General features: G+C 40.9%; 1 long non-coding RNA gene across 4 annotated transcripts in view; it reads right to left on the bottom strand.

Moving 5' to 3' along the window:
- LOC123364907 overlaps nt 1–18,133 on the bottom strand; it is a 133,757-nt gene that overhangs the window by 13,905 nt on the left and 101,719 nt on the right. For 2 of the 4 annotated variants that reach the window (XR_006577342.1, XR_006577347.1), the window contains exons 4-5: nt 9,593–9,717; nt 4,943–5,030 (exon numbers count right to left, since the gene is read on the bottom strand). The exons of 1 other annotated variant lie outside the window; for it this stretch is intronic. This is a non-coding gene — a long non-coding RNA (uncharacterized LOC123364907). The remainder of the gene's footprint in view (nt 1–4,942; nt 5,031–9,592; nt 9,718–18,133) is intronic. One more of the 4 variants, XR_006577344.1, reaches the window with a different exon arrangement.

Raw genomic sequence — 18,133 nt, 5'->3', positions numbered from 1 at the left:
TAACTAGTGAAGAAAATGAGCTGACTGTATTCTGGAGAATGTGAACCCCAGTGCACTCTTGGCATGCCTGTCCCATGGAATATTAATGAGCCATAAAAAAAGGCTAGGATTGTTCCTGAGATTTACTTTGCATATGGTCTGTCACTATGTAGAGAGAGAAACTATGCTGAAGTAGCAGCTTTTATGTTCAAACTACGTATTGTGCATGGGGGGGAGAAAACCTGTGTTGCCAAAGGAGGTTTTTTTTTAATTTGATTTGATTTTCAAATGGCAGCTCAGCAATTTTGCAAAACCAGATTTCAAATATGGCCTTTGTGCAATTGTTTTTACCACTTTCTCTCATTGTGCCCTTATATACAAGGGTAAAGACTATTCTTCTGCATCCAAGTACAGTGTGCTAAAGGGAGGATGAGCAGTGGGGAGCCCTGCCTGTGCCACTGTCCTTTGCCTGTTCCTGATTCCATGGCCCGAGGCAATGGTTTGCATTTTTAGGACAACAGCCGGCTATCTGCAAGCAGGAGACCACTCGTCAGGCTTCATTACTGCACACAAAATGACACAAGTGTGCCTGTGGTCACAACTGTGCTTATGGTGCGCTGAAAAGCCATTACATCTCATTGCAACAAAAAACTGCACTAACATACAGGCTGACCAGCTCCATAAATTGCCAAAAACCTGACAGGTCAGCTTATTTATGCAATGTAGTACCTGCAATGCAATTTCTGGAAAGAACCTATACTAAATAACTAGGGTCCAATGAATCTTTTATAGGAAGTTCTCTCTCTTCCTTTCTTTATTGGGTATACATAAAATAAACAATTTGTCTCTACTAGATTCCTATAGCAGCAGGCATTGTCAGCTGAAGTGTTTTACTCTTTTCAATATTAATAACCTTAAAACCATAGTTAAAAATCTAATGACCAATATCAGTCGATTCTCACGTTTGATAATGTCATTTTGCATTGTTTAAGTTTTTAATATTTTAAAGACCACATTGATGATTCCTATTTGACAATGTGTGAACAGGCTGAAATTGCTTTGCTTCAGTAATAATTATGAGTATCTATTTGTTTAAATAAATAAAATAAAAATAATAATTGGATATATACCCATCTCCTAGAACTGGAAGGGACCTTGAAAGGTCATTGAGTCCAGCCCCCTGCCTTCACTAGCAGGACCAAGTACTGATTTTGCCCCAGATTCCTAAGTGGCCCCCTCAAGAATTGAACTCACAACCCAATGCTCAAACCACTGAGCTATCCCTCCCCCCTCCAATTTAATTCACATAATGAGATTGGAGTTTGTACAATAAAGTTATACATAAAAGGTAAAACTATAGGATACACAGGAAATACAGACACTAGGAATATTCCATTCCAAAGTAAAATAGAGACAATGTATGTGACATTTATCATTTTTATGTTTAAGTAGCACTCCCCAGTAAGTACTGAAAACTAAAGAACTTGGGGCCAGATTCTGATCTTGCTTGCGTGCATGTAAATCTAGAGTAACGTCATGAAGTCAGGTGAATGACACCAGTGTATAAAAGTATGTGAGATCATAACCAAATCCTTTGTTTCTCAGAAAACCCTATAGGTATCAATGGAAAATTAATACAGGCTTGCATCTCTTCCTATGGCCGACCCACCCCTTTGCTCCCATTTATCCTTCTCTCACGGACATGCCTCTATCAGTAAACTGCTTTGATGAGAGGGAACCACCAGTGGTAGTGATAGTCCTCATACATATTCAAACATTTTCTTCTGAGAAGAGTGATTGACTACAGTTCTTGCATCAACTTAGTAATAACAATAGACCATATTTTCTACAGTAACATACCAGGCCTTTCGGCTTAGCTATTCATTTTCTTGAAATGTGAAGTGGAACAAAGCACTGGGCATGTCTCTATGTGGGGAGGGTAGTTTTCTGTAGAAAATACTTCAGGGGACTCAGCCATGTGGATTGAACTTTACCTGGAAGCTGCATTAAACTTTTCCAAGGCCTCTGGGGTTCAAAATATGTAGCATACTGTCACATTGATTAAATGTCTGGGTCTTGACAGAAGGTCCATCAGCTGCAGCTTTGAAGGCCACAGATATGATGGTGGAAGCATAAAAGCAGCCCATGGACCACTGATTGGCAATGCATTACTTTAAAAAAGATTGATATATTGTCACGGTAAAACCTGCTTGGTAACAGGAACTAATCAGCTGCAGGTTTGTCAGGATTCAATCATTAAGCTGCTTTCAGTGGTGACTCTAGACAGTGATGCTGAAATACGTGGATTTAGGTTTGCTGCAATACACTTCCTCCACTGTAATACAACAGTACATACAGTATATAACATAAAACTAATTGTTCATACCCAGGTCACCAGATTCTGATCTCAGTTACATTGGTGTATACGTGGAGTAAATCCATTAAAGTCTATTGAATTACTCTGCATTTACCCTAAAATAAGAATTTAGCCTGGTGTATTTTGGTGTTAAGGGAAGTTGTATCTTTAAAACAAACTCCACGGTCATACCTGCCTTTTGATTATATAACCATGGCCTTTTATGCCATGTTTACCATTCTATTATTTATACCAGGTCATCTACAAATAGCAATGGGAGGCAGTATAGTCTAATAGCTCTAGCAGTGGGCTGATAGTCAGAATGCCCTTGTTCAATTCTCAACATGGTCTCTGTCCCAGGGTGCAATCCCTTGGGCAAGTAGAATATTTTGAGTTCTCTCACATTTACAAAAAGCAGCTCAGGCTGAAGGTGACTTCACCCAAGAAAAATCACGCCCACACGGCATATTCAATAGGTTTCTAAAAGTATCATTACAGGATTTTCTGTTTAGTACAGTGCAGCTAGACTTTTATTTTTAAAGGAAGACCAGCCTTTACTCATGGTTTTTTAAAATAGCTTAATGACCTACATCTATACACATATGACAAAAAAAACCACACATGCATTGTATTTCAGTCTAAATATTAAAGTCAGCACCTGTGCAGTTCCTAATTCACATGTCTGGTAACATCACAGATAGCTGGGTAGGCAATAGAGTAACACCAATTAAAAGGAGTGGTTGTTATTAGTGGTTCTTTTGTTATCCCCCGAATGCAAGCATCCCCATAAATACAAAATGCTACAGATGAAATAAAATTTAAATTTAGTCATGGCAACAGCAATAAATACTTAGCATGTGTACAGCACAGTGTTTTATATCTTTAATGTGCTATAAATATCTTAAATGGTCAGTCTCCCATTTAAGCAGGTTGCTTTTGAGCCATATTTTGCAGGTGTGTGGGGGGGGCGGTAAGAGAGAGACAATAATGTGTAATTGTATGTAAGAAAAACACCACTTTTCCAGGGGTTATTGAAGTGCTTCCTGTAGTAGAGAGAGAGCCTGGAGCACTGGGCCTGGTGCAAAGTCAGGCCATGTATTAAAACAGATGCTTACAAGTTCTCTGTCCAGTACATGAATTTGGCAATGTTACTGCCAGCGTTGCTAAAACATAGGCACTCCTAAGAAGTACTAGACACTAGATATTCACATAAATACATTCCAGGAGGCTAGTACAGATACACTCCAACCTCCCACAAGATATGATGGTTTGACAGAATAATGGATAGGGATGTTTTGTCCAAGACATCAGGTGCAAGGTACAAGGGGAGGTAACAAACAGATGTAATGAAACCTGTAAGGTGGTATGTAAATGAGTTATCCCAGTTTGTCTCAGCCTATAAATGTTGGGGTACGTCGCCTTAGCCCTTTGTGTGGCTGAGAGGACAGCAGAGTTTCCTGCTGCTGACTGAGCTGCTCCTTACCAGGGAACACTCATGTGTTAATGTACTTGTGCAAGTTAGAACTGTTCCTAGAGGGCAATAAGCCTGGCTGCCCCATGCCTGTGGCCTGTTTTTATGACTGACATTGAGGTCTGCAGGAGCCCTGAAAGCAGCACAGGCTGAAACAAATGATGTGATTCACTTGCTACTCTAGCAACACACCTGACTACATATAATTCCACCCTTCTATACTTTCCAGAATCTCTCTGAGGTGCCCAACCAAGATAAGAACCTGCTTTCCCAAAGAACTAGCTAAACTGCCCATCTGCAGAGCTGCATCAGTGACTACACTCTGCATAGCCTTGCCTCTTTGGTGTGCCTCCACATCATCTGCTTTCTCTTCCTTGCTCGTCTTTTCTCTGCAGCATCCTAATCCACTTGTGTCTCATCATAACCCCCTTTTCTTCCTATTCTGGCATTCCACCTTTCTCACTGCCAATATCATATTCTCATACTTTCTCTTTCTATTCAGTTTATTCTGCTTCTCTTCAGATATATTCTATATGAGTCTGTTTCTTTCCCGACTCTTCACTTCTATTCTTTTATCTGGTCTGGTACATGTTTTTCACACTGACTCTAATTTCATATCTCATTGGTTTACCTCATTCCTTATTATACTATATTGTCAAAATTTGTTTCGCCATGTCCAGGCTGTTGTTTTTAACTGCATGTCTTTTGATCCTTGACCTACAGTTTGAAAAATCTTGAAAAATACAAGAACCATGGCTAAACTATGACTGCATATTCATATGACTATGTGACATCCTTTTTGTTTTAAAAAATTGTCAAAGAAACAGTTTTTATTATTATGTATTTGTATAACAGTAGTCCCTAGAGGCCCCATCCAAGATCAGAGGCCAACTGTACATACTGGGCACTGAGCAAGCACATACTAAGATATAGTCACTAACCCAAAGCTCTTAAAATCTAAAGAGACCTGGGATGGAAAGGAAACAGGTACAGAGAGGTGAAGTGACTGGCTCAAGGCCACACAGCAGGTCAGTGACAGAGCTGGGAATAGACTCCAGGTCTCCTGAGTTCCAATCCCCTGTAATATGCTGCCTGAGATTGGTCCATAATCCAATTAACCAAAACAACTACATTACCTTAGTGTGGGGCAACCAGAGAGTGCGGCTGATTCTACATGAAAGTGAAACTGACCAGTATCATTTAATTTTCCAAGTGAAGAGAAATCTGATAAGAGAACAAAGAGCATCAGTTGTGAAAAGTTAATAGGATTATTAATTTTTTCATCCTTAATATTGTCTGGATTTATCAGCAACATAAGGAAAGGAAAGGTGAGGTTTTTTAAATTGCTAAATCGCTTAGCCCAATGCACCAAACCTACAATATTCAAACTTTTTAATGTCTTCCATTTTTGTAACATTATCCTATTGCAAGAGCAACAACTGCGACAAATAACCTTTTTGATGTTGCTTGTGAATTCCTAGATGCCTAAAATGTCTTACTATCAGAAGTGTTCAGTTAGTTGGGATGTCTTTTTCTCCAAACCACATTCAATCTATTTAGTATCACCTCCTCCCACATGTTGGGCACAACCAGTCTGCATGTAACAATTTACTAGTAGACTCTCCTGGTGCCAAAAGTATCACTTCTTTGAATCTGGCTTTTCTCACTCATGCTAGCATTTGGTAAGTCCTAAAGAGATTTCTCTTTTGAATAAGTTTGAATTTCAGATCGTGCCTGATTTATTCATGTTTCAGCCTATCATCTTCCATCCTCTGTTCTCAATCTGGATTCCTACATTTCTGCTCGAAGCATTCCTCAGCTCCTCTGTTGAGCTTTTAGAGGATGTTAAAAAAAAAGTATTTACCGAGAATGTGTTGGCCACTGTTCTTAGCAAGAATATATACAAAGATCAGAGAGAGGAGGGTTTTTGTGAGAATGCTATACTTGAAATATATTAATTGATGCATCAGATATCTTAGCTGTAAACGCCACTAGTGTTTTGCTTTTACCAGATTTATGGACTAGCTGATCCATGAGAACTGCCACAGATTGCCTTCTTGAAATAGCAAGCCTGGTCAAGCAGTCAGACTATTTAAAACTATCTGGACTTGGTGATTTTAAAAATACTTCCCCTCAGAACACCACCCACATATTAGTCCCCTTTAAGGATTAACACATGACAGTTTCAAATTTAAAATAGGCAACCATGTTTAATTTATGGCTGGGGCAGGGGATAAAATATCATGTCTTTCTCTGAGTGTAGTTCATCCCTTTTTGCTTATTTCTTCTGGTGTCTCTATCACTCTGCAGTATCTGAATGCTCATAATTAATTAATGTTTGCAGTGTTGTTATCACCATATTGGTCTCAGGATATGAGAAAGACAAGGTGGGTGAGGTAATATCTTTTATTGGACTAACTTCTGTTTGTGAAAGAGACAAGCTTTTGAACTACACAGAGCTCATCTTCAGGTCTGGAAAAGATCATCAGAATGTCATAGCTAAATACAAGGTGTGATAGATTGTTTAGCATACCGGGTAAACATTCTTGCAAGAGACCATTTAAGATAAGTGGGCAATTAACATCTCTGCAGTTATAGCACAAAGGAGGGTTAATGGGTTATGGACAGTTTTGAATCCTATAAGCAGTATCTCTGTTAAATCTATGACTTTTAGAGTCAAGATGAGTTATGAATTTTTCTATATTGAAGGAGATTCTCAAAGAGTATTTGGGTGGCCCATTCTATGATGCAATCTACTTCTCAGGTGGAGTGAAGTGAAGGCGGTTTTGAGTGTGTTAAGGTGTATACCCCAGACCATAGGTGCCAACTTCCTGGGTGTTCCGGGGCTGAAGCACTCATGGGGAAAAATTAGTGGGTGTTCTGCACCCTCCGGCAGCCAAGCTCACTGCCCCACTCCACCTCACCTCCTCCTCCACCTCCTCCCCTGAGCGCACCACGTCCCTGCTCCTTCGCCTACCTCCCAGCTCTAGCCACTGCCAAACAGCTGTAGCAAGCTCTGGGAGGGAGAGGGGAGGTCCGGGAATGTGGCACGCTTAGGGGAGGTGGCAGAGTTGAGGCGGGGACTTTGGAGAAGGGGTTGGAATGGGGGCCGGAGGCAGAGGGGGAGTCGGGGTGGGGTCGGGAGCAGAGAGGGGTTGTGCACCCACCAGCGCCAATAGAAGTTGGCGCCTATGCCCCGGACTTTGGAGCATATTCTGTGGTGTCTGAGCACCTGGCTGTAGATAACAGATTTCTTGGTGTGTCTGGAGTGGTTACTGGTTCTGCGGAGGTAAGTGTGACAATATCAAACAAACAATTATAACTCATACATGATGGGACCACATCCTGAAAGAAATCTTTCCTGAACCCCCTCTTCTGACCTTCAACCTCCCCTCCCCAAGCTATCCAAATTCATCATCAGAAGCAAGCTCCCCACAGACCAGGACACACCAACTCAGAGAGGCACCAGACCCTGCCAGGAAAACAGAACAAAACCTGCCAATATATCTCCACTGCTACAGTGATCAATACCCCCACACGACAAACCTTTCAAGATCATTGGGGTCCTACACATGCCTATCACAACACGTGGTGTACCTCATTTAAGTGTATCAAATGCCCCAACAACAACTAGGTGGGTGAAACCGAAAATCACTATGCTCTCAAATGAACTCACACAGAAAAATGATAAAAGACAAAAACATCCTTTCACCTATGGGTGAGCACTTTTCACAGAATGATCACTATATCTGACCTCTCAGTCCTTATCCTCAAAGAAAATCTTCACAACATCTGCTAGACTCTAAAAATAATGGATTTAACAGAGATAGTGGTTTTATGACTCACTACAACAATCAGTAGACTACTAACCTTCCTTGTCCTCTGACTGCAGAAGTGTTAATTGCCCACCACATCTTAAATGCTTTTTTTGCAACATCTGTTTACTCCTTATGCTAAACAATCCGTCCCACCTTGTATGTAGCTGTGGCACTCTGAGTACCTTTTACAAATCTGAAGAAAAGCTCTGTGTAATTCAACAGCCTATCTCTTTCACCAACAGAAGTTGGTTCAATAAAAGATATTATCTCACCCACCTTCCCTCCGTCATTAATTAAGTTATCCCCATTTTACAGTTCATGGACTGAAGAACAAAGGATTAAATGACTCCAAAATGACTGGTGATTTTTGAGTGCTTCCGTTTGTGGGTGTCCAGCTTGACACACCTTAATGGGTCCTAATTTTTCAGAAGGAGGGTGCAAATGCACCTGTGCAGATAAACACTTTTCAAGGTATTTCAAATTGGGCATCCACAATCACTAGTCACTTTTGAAAATGAAGGCCAAAGAAGTTAAGTGGCTTGTTCCAGGTCACACAGGAAGTCAGTTGATGCATGGAGAATTAAAGCCAAAATTCCTGAGTCCTAAGTAAGTGCCTTAGTTATAAGACCATCCTACCTCCTGGAAGGAGCAGCCTATACCCTCTACTCATCCTGAACTGTTAGTTTTTGATATTTTCATATTTGACCCAGTTTACTGGGTGAGGTGATCTGTTTACACGAGTGTAATCTTTCATTCCTAAAACTGCTGCTAATAGTGGCACAAACAAGCACCCTAAAATTAGTCTACAGTGACACCCCTCAGCTGTCTGTGTGTTGACAGTAAAACATGAATGTCTCATAATTACATACAGCTCAATGCAGCAAAAATATACATACTTTTTAGTGAATCATAGAAATGTAGGGCTGGAAGGGACCTTGAGAAATTGTCTAGTCCATTTCCTTGCATTGAGGCAGGACCAAGTAAACCTAGACCATCCCTGGCCATCCTAGACCATCCCTGGTGTTTGTCTAAGCTGTTCTTAAAAACCTTCATTCATGGGGATTCCACACTGCCCTTGGTAACCTATTCCAGTACTTAACAGTTCTTATAGTTAGAAATATTTGCCTAATATCTAACCTAAATCTTCCGTGTTGCAGATTAAGCTGATTACTTCTTCTCCGACCTTCAGAGGATATGGCGAACAATTGATCACCATCCTCTTTACAACAACCCTTAACACCTTTGAAGACTGTTATTAGGTCCCCCCTCAGTCTTTTATTCTCACGACTAAACATGCCCAATTGCTTGTTTTCTAAACCTTTTCTCTGGATTCTCTCCAATTTGTCCACATCGCTCTTAAAGTGTGGCTCCCAAAACTGGACACAATACTCCAGCTGAGGCCTCACTGGTGCTGAGTAGAGCGAAACACCTGCCATGTGACACTCCTGTTAATACATCCCAGAATGGTATTAACCCTTTTCACAACTGTATCACATTTTGATGATCCTATGCATCACTTTATTCTCTCATCAGGTATGTCTTCACTACTGGCCGGATTGGCGGGCAGTGATCAATCCAGCGGGGATTGATTTATCGCGTCTAGTCTAGACACGATAAATCAATCCCTGAGCGCTCTCCAATCAACTTCTGTACTCCAGCTCAGCGAGAGGCACAGGCAGAGGCACGGTAAGTCAATCTAAGTATGTCGCCTTCAGCTACGTTATTCCAAGTTGCATAACTTAGATCAATCGCCCCCCAATGTAGACCAGGCCATCATGTCCACAGTACTACTCCACCTTTTCTTTTGTAAACCATCATTTGTTGCTGGAAGCTTGGATGTTCAGTTGTAGTCTAGTCTCCACTGTGAGTCTCATCCATGTGTTCAAAGCTTTTTACCATTTTAGTAATAAAAGAGATAGTTACATTACCTACAAAATATGAAGGCATTTTAAAGGAATATTCATTTACTTTTTGTGATGATGATGATGATGATGATGATGATGATTTAAATATTTGTCATTTAAGAATCAGATCTTGGTCACATCTTCTCTCTCAATATGCAGCTACTAGAGTGACTGGTATTGTACAAAAGCCTAAAATACACATTTTAAAAAATCATCCCACCTTGATTATCACAATACGTTATTTACTAGTATTCCTATATGTACACAACCGATAGCCTACATTTAAAGCTGTTCAGATAATAACCAATGGAAGACAGATTGAAAACATTACTTACTAGACCAACCATGAATAAGCTACATTAGTAAACTCTTAACAGTAGTTAAAGCCCATTTCTACCCTAAGATTTTCATTTTATTTCTAAGCCCTTACAAAATCTGGGGCCTAGCAATCATGATGATTTTTGATTCATTATAACCCTAGTTATCATCTGACATATACAGGATCCCTCATTTTGCGCAATACCCTGATATGTATTTTTTTTTTTTTGCGAACAGAGGCTGCTAACAGGGAGTTTCTCAAGGGAGTTCTCCAGGTGAACGAGGAGCAAATACAGCATCTGTGGGGTAAGTGACTGTCTGTTGTGTGTGTTTGTTTGTGTTTGGGGTTTACTTGCTGTGTGCTGAGCTTGTGTTTGTCAGTCTGTTTGTTTGGTTGTTTGTTTGAAGGACCGTGTGCTGTGGCTGGCAGTTGGAGGCTGTGAGCTTCAAAGGAAGGTTTGAAAGCTAGAAGCCTCTGGTAATTGGCTGAGCCTTAATCAGTGGGTGGGGCATTCACTCAGGCCAGGGCTTTATAAAGCCGCGCACAAGCGACCAGGGGCTGCTAACAGGGAGTTTCACAAGGAAGTTTAGAAGAGGAGTGGGAAGGGAGCGGGGGTCCCTTGTCAGTTCTATCTGTGCCCCTTTAGTCCCCTTAAAAGCTATAAACCAAACTACATTCAAAACCTCTTTCTTTAAACCACCTTTTCATTAAGTAGGCGACAATGCAGGCAGAAGCCCAGCAGCAGAGTGGGGGCTATCAAGTTTATTGCACTAAGTGTAGCATGTATGATTACCTACCCTGTGGGCGGGTGGCGTATGTGTGCAGTCGGTGCAAGGAGCTCCTGGCCCTCAGAGACCATGTACGGACTTTGGAGGCCAGGGTGGTGGAACTGGAGGAGAGGCAGAGAGGTATGTTGATGAGGCTTTCCGGGATACTGTAGAATTGTCCCACCTCTGCTCAGACAGCCCCTGTGCTGTTGAGGAGGAAGAAAGGCCCAGGGAAGCAGAGCAGTCAATGGGAGCAGAGGGAAACCTTCCCATAGTTGGGACCCTCCTTCCAGATGTTGCTGGGGTTGCCTCTCGCACTGAGGTTACCTCTCCGGGGGAGGGGACTCCAGTTTCTAGGAAAAGGCAGGTGTTAGTAAAGGGAGATTCGATCATTAGAAACGTAGATAGCTGGGTTTGTGATGACCGGGAGAACCGTATGGTGACTTGCCTGCCTGATGCGAAGGTTGCGGATCTCTTGAGGCATCTAGACAGACTTACGTGTAGTGCTGGGGAGGAGCTGGTGGTCATGGTACATGTAGGTACCAATGACATAGGGAAGGGTAGGAGAGATGTCCTGGAAGCCAAATTTAGGCTGCTAGGGAAGAGACTGAAATCCAGGACCTCTATGGTGGCATTCTCAGAAATGCTTCCAGTTCCACATGCAGGGCCAGGTAGGCAGGCAGAGCTTCAGAGTCTCAATGCATGGATGAGACGATGGTGTAGAGAGGAGGGATTTACGTTCATTAGGAACTGGGGAAACTTTTGGGATGGGGGGAGCCTATACAGGAGAGATGGGCTCCACCTAAACCAAAGTGGAACCAGACTGCTGGCACTAAACATTAAAAAGGTTGTGGAGCAGTTTTTAAACTAGGAGATGGGGGAAAGCCGACTGCTGCAGAGGAGCATGTGGATTGGACACAGACTTCTCTTAGGGGAGAGTCTGATGAAAGAGAATCTCCAGGTTATAGTCAGGAGCAGAGGACGGAAGAGGATAATGTAAGGGCCAGATCAGATGATAAACAGTCACACAAAAAATAATCTGGCACATCAGAAAAGGGCAGACAAATAAACAGGGACAAGTTTTTAAAGTGCTTGTACACAAATGGTAGAAGTCTAAATAATAAGATGGGTGAACTAGAGTGCCTTGTGATAAAGGAGGATATTGATATAATAGGTATCACAGAAACCTGGTGGACTGAGAGCAATCAATGGGACACAATCATTCCGGGGTACAAAATATATTGGAAGGACAGAACAGGTCGTGCAGGGGGAGGAGTGGCACTATATGTGAAAGAAAATGTAGATTCAAATGAAGTAAAAATCTTAAGCGAATCCACATATTCCATAGAATCTCTATGGATAGAAATGTCATGCTCTAATAAAAATATAACATTAGGGATCTATTATCGACCACCTGACCAGGACAGTAATCGTGATGATGAAATGCTAAGGGCAATTAGAGAGGCTATCAAAATTAAGAACCCAATAATAGTGGGGGATTTCAATTATCCCCATATTGACTGGGAACATTTCACTTCAGGACGAAATGCAGAGATAAAATTTCTCGATACTTTAAATGACTGCTTCATGGAGCAGCTGGTACGGGAACCCACAAGGGGAGAGGCAACTCTAGATTTAATCCTGAGTGGAGCGCAGGAGCTGGTCCAAGAGGTAACTATAGCAGGACCGCTCGGAAATAGTGACCATAATACAATAGCATTCAACATCCCTGTGGTGGGAAGAACATCTCAACAGCCCAACACTGTGGCATTTAATTTCAAAAGGCGGAACTATACAAAAATGAGGGGGTTAGTTAAACAAAAGTTAAAAGGTACAGTGACTAAAGTGAAATCCCTGCAAGCTGCATGGGCGCTTTTTAAAGACACCATAATAGAGGCCCAACTTCAATGTATACCCCAAATTAAGAAACACAGTAAAAGAACTAAAAAAGAGCCACCGTGGCTTAACAACCATGTAAAAGAAGCAGTAAGAGATAAAAAGACTTCCTTTAAAAAGTGGAAGTCAAATCCTAATGAGGCAAATAGAAAGGCGCATAAACACTGCCAAATTAAGTGCAAGAGTGTAATAAGAAAAGCCAAAGAGGAGTTTGAAGAACGGCTAGCCAAAAACTCCAAAGGTAATAACAAAATGTTTTTTAAGTACATCAGAAGCAGGAAGCCTGCTAAACAACCAGTGGGGCCCCTTGACAATTGAAATACAAAAGAAAAAAAAAAAAAAAAAAAAAAAAGGAGTGCTTAAAGACAATAAAGTAATTGCGGAGAAACTAAATGGATTCTTTGCTTCAGTCTTCACGGCTGAGGATGTTAGGGAGATTCCCAAACCTGAGCTGGCTTTTGTAGGTGACAAATCTGAGGAACTGTCACAGATTGAAGTGTCACTAGAGGAGGTTTTGGAATTAATTGATAAACTCAACATTAACAAGTCACCGGGACCCGATGGCATTCACCCAAGAGTTCTGAAAGAACTCAAATGTGAAGTTGCGGAACTATTAACTAAGGTTTGTAACCTGTCCTTTAAATCGGCTTCGGTACCCAATGACTGGAAGTTAGCTAATGTAATGCCAATATTTAAAAAGGGCTCTAGAGGTGATCCCGGCAATTGCAGACTGGTAAGTCTAACGTCAGTACCGGGCAAATTACTCGAAACAATAGTTAAGAATAAAATTGTCAGACACATAGAAAAACATAAACTGTTGAGAAATAGTCAACATGGTTTCTGTAAAGGGAAATCATGTCTTGCTAATCTATTAGAGTTCTTTGAAGGAGTCAACAAACATGTGGACAAGGAGGATCCAGCGGACATAGTATACTTAGATTTCCAGAAAGCCTTTGACAAGGTCCCTCACCAAAGGCTCTTACGTAAATTAAGCTGTCATGGGATAAAAGGGAAGGCCCTTTCTTGGATTGAGAACTGGTTAAAAAACAGGGAACAAAGGGTAGGAATTAATGGTAAATTCTCAGAATGGAGAGGGGTAACTAGTGGTGTTCCCCAAGGGTCAGTCCTAGGACCAATCCTATTCAATTTATTCATAAATGATCTGGAGAAAGGGGTAAACAGTGAGGTGGCAAAGTTTGCAGATGATACTAAACTACTCAAGATACTTAAGACCAAAGCAGATTGTGAAGAACTTTAAAAAGATCTCACAAAACTAAGTGATTGGGCAACAAAATAGCAAATGAAATTTGATGTGGATAAATGTAAAGTAATGCACATTGGAACAAATAACCCCATCTATACATACAATATGATGGGGGCTAATTTAGCTACAACCAGTCAGGAAAAAGATCTTGGAGTCATCGTGGACAGTTCTCTGAAGATGTCCACGCAGTATGCAGAGGCAGTCAAAAAAGCAAACAGGATGTTAGGAATCATTAAAAAGGGGATAGAGAATCAGACTGAGAATATATTATTGCCCTTATATAAATCCATGGTACGCCCACATCTCGAATACTGTGTACAGATGTGGTCTCCTCACCTCAAAAAAGATATACTGGCACTAGAAAAGGTTCAGAAAAGGGCAACCAAAATGATTAGGGGTTTGGAGAGGGTCCCATATGAGGAAAGATTAAAGAGGCTAGGACTCTTCAGCTTGGAAAAGAGGAGACTAAGGGGGGATATGATAGAGGTATATAAAATCATGAGTGATGTTGAGAAAGTGGATAAGGAAAAGTGATTTACTTATTCCCATAATACAAGAACTAGGGGTCATCAAATGAAATTAATAGGCAGCAGGTTTAAAACAAATAAAAGGACGTTCTTCTTCACGCAGCGCACAGTCAACTTGTGGAACTCCTTACCTGAGGAGGCTGTGAAGGCTAGGACTATAACAGTGTTTAAAAGAGAACTGGATAAATTCATGGTGGTGAAGTCCATAAATGGCTATTAGCCAGGATGGGTAAAGAATGGTGTCCCTAGCCTCTGTTCGTCAGAGGATGGAGATGGATGGCAGGAGAGAGATCACTTGATCATTGCCTGTTAGGTTCCCTCCATTTGGGGCACTTGGCATTGGCCACTGTCGGTAGACAGATACTGGGCTAGATGGACCTTTGGTCTGACCCGGTATGGCCGTTCTTATGTTCTTATGTCATCTTGGAAAGATTTAACGAAAAACACCCATTCCATACAATGTGAGGTCCAGGCATGTATTTTAATTAAAACCAATAATTTTTACCCTTTTTATGGTGCTCCTTGTCCAGTGACAATGGAGGGATGATCACTATCATTCTCATTAAGTCTAAGTTGAGTGTTTGATCCTCAGTCTCTTGCTCAGTTACATTGCTGTCACACTGGTGCAACTCCTGATTTACTCAGTTATTTCTGATTTACGGTGGTGTACCCAACATCGGAATAAGGCCCATTGTTTCTAGTTTTAAATATGTAGTTTTGTTTTCACTCCTCTTTCTCGTCAGACTCTGCTTTCAAGTTACACTGGTATAAATCTGGCATAACTTTACAGCACATTATTTTCAGACATGCTGTGTGCTGGCATAGCCTATTGACTTCAGTTGGAGATGTGGATGCTCAGTACTTCTGAGAACCAGACCCTATTGGTTTTAATGCAATTATTGCTGATTTTACATGGATGTAACAGAGCAGATTTTCAGCCCCTTTACTCTCACACCCTTTTTTTCTCACCTCTCAACCCCCTCCTGTGTTAGGATGCTTTAATGTGATAAGGCACTCTATATACTAAAACTGAGCTGCTGTTGTAGAATTGCTAGTGGGAGCTAGCTAACACATGTATGCTGTGTGTACATATTTTATTATTAGTTTTCTAGCACATCCAAGACTGTCAAAGGAAGCCATGGTTTTATTTTACAGTTTTCTGTTATAGTTAATGTTTTACACTTCAGAAATATTTTATAAGCAGGGCATAAGTTGCAGGAACACTAATGCAAATCAGATATACAGTATAACTCCAAGTCCCCTATTAACTTTTTCATCTCCCTGCAGAAGTTGTTTCTGTCCATATTTTTATTTCAGCTGGGCTGAGTGGGAGAAAGAACTCCAAAGGAGGTCTTAGCAGATGGTTGTCACAAACTGCATACGGCAATTGAGAATTAGTGTGCAAGCATATGCAACCTGGTACAGTATGAAACATTCCAGCATATGAACGCTGAAGTAAATCAAGCCTGGACAGGATTTTTTGTTATGAAAATTAAAGAATTTAGTTTTCCTTTTCTTTGTACATATGGATTTCAAGGCTTCGGAACATAGCCAGTACTAACCATAGCTCCGCTGAAATCCAGCCAGTTACACCAGGGATGAATGTGGTCCATGATTTTCATGTAAAAGTAAGACATATGCACACGCACACAGAGAGAGCACAGTATATATAAATTTATCTTCACCTTTTCCCTCCTCCTCCAGACATTTTCTAAATAATATCTGAAACAAAATTTCTAAGGAGAAATAAGAGAATACTAAGATGGATATGAAAATAATAGTGAAGGTATTCTAACAAAGTACATTTTACAACTTTTAAACATTATTTCCACCAACAAACGAATGGTTACCTTCCTTTTCTGGCAAAACTGGAAGAGGTAAAATGTACACAATTTGAGGGGAACAAACACTCAACCCACAGTTTTGTGAGTCATGATTTCACAAAGCAGAAGGAAGCTTTTGGATATCTTTGCCTTGGGATATGCCAGTATTGAAGCCGGTCTAGTCCTGCACAGGAGTTCAAGAGGCATCTGCTCCCTTGTGGCAGTAGTGCTTCCTTGGTTTCCATGTTACATATGTGAGACTGTTTTAGGCACAACAACCGAAGTTTTCCATTCTCCCCTCAGACCCCCAGCCTGTCCCTTTGGGGATTTAGAGAGACCAATTTTGTTATTAAGGAGGCTACTTGCAACTGAGCCTTGATGCCTTCTTAACCTTCCACTTGCCCTTCTCTCTAGGTCATGGCAGAAAACTAAGATTGAAAGGTGGGGGTAAAATGTAAATATTGACATAGAAGGAAATACTGAATTACATATTGGTCGACCAAAACACAAATCAACTCAAAACTACAGGAGTCCACCAACATGCACATAAATCATTTATAACGATAATCCAAGGCTAGGTCCAAATCTCATTAAACTATATGAATCCTTAATCTATTTTGGCAAAAAAGAGCCAATACACATTTTTTCTTTTTATCATAAATTACAGTTCTGTGGCACTGTGCAAATATTACCAAGCTGTAAGACAGCTGTGCTCCATTAAAATGTGTAATGGTCGCTGATTTCTTACAGCACATGGTCATCAGGCTGAATCTACAGCCAGTAATTAGGAAGATGAAATGTTTAATTGTGCCTTAATTTTGATAAAATTTATCTGTCACACATCCCGTAGCCAAGCATTATGCTCACAAATCAATGTCATCAGGCCCAAGCAGGAACTGAAGCACCACGCTCTGGCTCCTGACAGATCCTTTTCAATATCAAACTGCTCAGGGTGAGCCTCTAGACTAAAGAAACAAGTGAAAACTTTCCTGACGCGCACAGCTCCTGTGACATATGTCTCACCACCTATTTAAAAGATAGAGAGGGCAAAGCAAGAGGCTGCTAACACTTCTTCTCTCACCTCTCACACAGCGAGTTCTCTCGGAGCTGTAAGCATTTTTTTTTTTTTAATTCTCACTGCCTACTTCATCTAACCTCCAGGGTGGTGGTTGTTGTGAGTTCATTTTTTTCATCCCTCATATTTGTTCTCTTCCTGCAAAACCACCCAGGAGAAAACCAGGCCCCATTGTGTGCCACAAACAATCATTTACTTTCCTGCTGGCTTCACAGCAGTGTGTATTACAGTCACTCACATGCAAATTGTCACACATACAAATTGTTATTTTATTATTGATTTATTTTACATGGGGAGAGGGTCCATATGAAAATGGCAGAGGGCAGTTTGATGCACTTCTGCTACCATTTTAAAAATGCCTGGTTTGTTTTTGAATATATCTGAATATTGGTACTTTGCTTCTGCTCATCATACTGCCTGAAAGCATTATTTAAAATGAAAAGCATGCAATTCTCTAAGTAAAACACAGGAATACTCTATCAAGTGTCCAATCTATTATTTAGCTAGGCCTCCAACTTTCTTTGTCTTTGGATTCAGATACAGTTATATCAGGGTTTGTTTGTTTGTTTTCCCCCCAGCATCTAGCCTATTAAGAAGTTTTGACCAAACCAACGCAAAATGTGCTAAAAACACAATCAATTGATGCTGGGCTGGCTGAACAATAGTGCAGATTTTACAAATGTAACCCTTCTGCCAGGTAGAGTCGGCAGCAACTAGGGCGAGGTTCAATATCTAGGGGTTCCTCTTAACCATCCAAAATAGAACAGGCTCGAGACCCCATCAAGTAATCTGGGAAAATCAACCCTCACCCCAGGGTGCCTCTAAGAGGCAATACTTCCCCTCTTGCAAGCACTGAGTCTGTGTATAGCAGAGAAAACTTTTAATAAAAAGGAAAAAGAAACACAGCATTATTCTGAGAAAAAACCACACCCAA

The sequence above is a fragment of the Mauremys mutica genome, chromosome 2, assembly GCF_020497125.1.
Source record: "Mauremys mutica isolate MM-2020 ecotype Southern chromosome 2, ASM2049712v1, whole genome shotgun sequence".
Lineage (NCBI taxonomy): Eukaryota > Metazoa > Chordata > Testudines > Geoemydidae > Mauremys > Mauremys mutica.
The sequence above is the reverse complement of the archived record's forward strand: the minus strand, read 5'-3'. Positions and strand labels throughout refer to the sequence as shown.